Genomic DNA, 3,140 nt, shown 5'->3' with positions numbered 1-3,140 from the left:
GATAATAAATTATAAATTATGGAAGTCTACGCCACGGAGGATCTTGTAAACAACAGGCTGGTCTCTTAGCAACAGACCAGGAAGAGTAGGTTGTGGATGGGAAGGGAGCAGACAGGATTGTTTTGCAGCGATTACCAGCGAGGACCAGGAACGACACTGAAGCACCTGCCTGGGCCCCTTCCCTGTCCAGGCCTTCTTCCTCCTGTGGCCAGCTGGGGACCAAAACAACAATAGCAAAAATTTTCCTGGCATTCAAATGCCCCTTTCTCATCCATCAAGGTGATCCGGCTCCAAGAAGAGAATAAATGAGAAGGATACAAGGAGTCAAGGATGAACCCAGGATGCCCAGAGCACCCAAGAGGCAATTAAACCTGGGCAAAACAGGAAGAATGCACGCTCATTTGACACCAGCTGAAATTATCTCTCTAAAGGCGGGGGAGGGGACTCCTTTCTTCCCCGCCCCCCACCTCCCTTTGGCTTTTAAAATCTCACTTAGGGTGGTTGTCATGAAGGAATGTAGACAAGACTTTGACAATGTGCCAAAATGGTTTATTTTTAAATGTTCCCGAAAGCACCAGAATATTAAGTTGGAGTAAATGTTGCTTGGAAGAGCGTAGGGGTTGTGGTCACGCAGACTACCAAGGAAGGGCGATGGGCTTGAAGGTTTGTAGACTTTAATTAACAGAGGCAGGCCGGCTTGCGGACCAGTCACCTGGAAGCGGTTCGGAAAGTATGTGTGTGAGCGTGCATTGGCGAGAGTGAGCACTTCTCCATGGCAGGGCCTTTTCCAGGTTGGGTGGGGAGGGAGGTTTTCTTTAATTAATTAGATGTTTACCTCTGGCACCTTCTCTGGGTGGTTTACACAATCACCTGCCATGTGTTTGAATGAGAGTCCATACAGAATCTTGGAGTGGAATTTTCCTAGAAAAAGCAGAGGATCTTACCAGCAAATGGTCTCTCTCTTTGTGACGGAAGCAGCCAGTTGTGCATTGTCTAAACCACGAGCAAGGGAGCTGCTGTGCCAACTTAGGACAGGAAGAAAGAATCGTACAGGGACTCTTGTGACCTGCACCTCCCTGCACCCTACCGACTTCATGCATTTTATTGTTTCCTAATAAAGGTGACCAGCTATATTATGACTACTCGTGATTTATTTGACATGTCGTTTTAAACTTTTCACATGTATAAATTTGTCATTTGAAAAGAAAGAGAAAATTCTCTGCCATTCCCCAGGGTCTCATTTTTGGGGGCTCTTCTGATATCTGGAACTGAGGCTCTGTGACTTCCGCAGTGATTAGCTCCCATCCAGAGGTTTTAGAATACATTTGTGCTCAGAGCAGTCTGCTGGGATGCAATTCTATCTGGGGTAATGGCCGGGTCCCATGGGACCTAGGCTCTGGATTTGTAAGACTCCTGTCAAGGCCCCCTGGGTAGAAGCCCCTCCACAAACACATGCAGAGTGTGCCCAGCTGCACTGCGATGACAGCATCATCACCCCATTTCACAGACGGGCCACGTAGGCCCAGCTATGGCAGCTGCTTTCCCTAAGTCTAATGCCAGAGCCAAATCCCATCCTGGGAGGAAAGTATTTCAAAATTCATGCTTTCTCCACACTCTTGCCCTGCCCTGCAGAAGGTCATAGCTAGATCTTTCCCTCTAACAATCATTACAGTTCTAATAATAATCATAATCCCTCCCCCCCTTTCTCTTCCCCCTTCTCCTCCTCCTCTTCCTTCTCCTCTTCCTCCTCCTCCTCCTTCCTCCTCTTCTTCCTCTTCTTCCTTTTCTCCTTCTTCTTCTGAAATAAGCATCACAAGTATTATGGAAAATCAGTAACACCCAGGGTTTGAGGTTGAAGGCAATGTTGTCCCTCATTGCCTCTCCTAGTCTCCCAAAGCATATCACCTTGGTCCCCTAAGAGTCTTAGAAGATCATCTGAGAGCTGAATTTTCACTTGGCAAAAGAGCCTTTTTGCATGGAAAGAATGCAATCCTTTCTTCCTGTTTAATTTTTCTTATTGTTGTTGTTTTTGTTGGCACATGTTGAGGAAATAAAAAATAACCCTGCCTTAGATCTGTTTCAGTTTCACTTCTCTTGTCCACCCATCATGGAGAGTGCCCAGCTCTGAATTGCCCCGCTTTCTCTCTCCTTGCAAACCACCGAGGTGTCCTTTTCCAGAGCCCCACATCCCTGACTCAGGCTGGAGTCTGGAGTTCTAACTTAGACGTAAGCAATTCTAGTAAGTTCTGAGCTCAGCAAAATGAATTCTCTCTTTTTCTGTTGGATCAGAATCCCCCATTTCCTCAGGATCCCCAATGACATGTGTGCACAGTAAGGTTGCTAGATCCGGCACAATGGACGAGCCATGAAGGGAGGTTCAGACTTACAGCGGAGACGCCTGGAGCTGAGCAGAAACTCATCCAGAGACGGCTGTTGTGAAGTGGAGAAGTTTCTCCTCTGAAGAGGCCTCATGTTAACTGCAAGCCAGCAAACACCCTGGGGACAGTTTCCTCCTAGTACCTGGAGGACCATCACCCACCAGGCCACTGGCCTCACCACCTGCACTTGGATAGCAGGGCGGAGGGGCAGCAGAGAGGGAGCCAGAGCTGCTGCGGCTCAGGTTTCCTCTGGGTGGCAGGACCCGGGCCTCACCCCATGCAGGCGCCTCTCCACCAGCACCTCCAAGCTCTGCTCCTCGCCCCACAATGCACTGCGCCCTGGCAGCCGTTCAGCAGAAGACTAAACAGTTGGCCCCATTTCAACACGGCTGCCAAGATTTGGCAACCAGAGAGTTGCAGGGAGGCAGCAGGCTGCTAAACCCTTTCACATTTTTAATTAGATCCACACACCCATGTCTTTGAGCTATCATAAATATACAGATGACATAGAGAGTATTATTCAGGGTTAATAAAAAAAAAAAGGAAGCAAACTCTACCAGGGTGTATCTTATCTTAGGAAAATAATTTACCTAGCACTCGTTTGGGAACTGAGAGAGAAAAGAGAGAGCAGAGATGCTTGCACAGGTAGACCCAGGTCTGCAGGAGCAGCTTCCCAGAATCTGAAGCCACCGCCTCTGGTGTGGCTATGGCCTGGCCTTCGAGAATGTCACCAGGAGGGGGCATTCTTGGAAGGGCTCAGCT

General features: G+C 48.5%; 1 long non-coding RNA gene across 1 annotated transcript; it reads right to left on the bottom strand.

The window, feature by feature from the left end:
- Positions 1-581: 581 nt before the first annotated feature.
- LOC143393600 (uncharacterized) lies at positions 582-2,660 on the bottom strand. The gene is made up of 3 exons (XR_013090636.1): positions 2,388-2,660; positions 836-921; positions 582-712 (listed from the first exon to the last, which is right to left on the bottom strand). It is a non-coding gene; the product is annotated as an uncharacterized LOC143393600 (long non-coding RNA).
- Between the last annotated feature and the right edge of the window lie 480 nt (positions 2,661-3,140).

Source organism: Callospermophilus lateralis, chromosome 3 (genome assembly GCF_048772815.1).
Source record: "Callospermophilus lateralis isolate mCalLat2 chromosome 3, mCalLat2.hap1, whole genome shotgun sequence".
NCBI classification, from domain to species: Eukaryota; Metazoa; Chordata; class Mammalia; order Rodentia; family Sciuridae; genus Callospermophilus; species Callospermophilus lateralis.
This window is presented reverse-complemented; position numbering and strand designations above follow the sequence as displayed.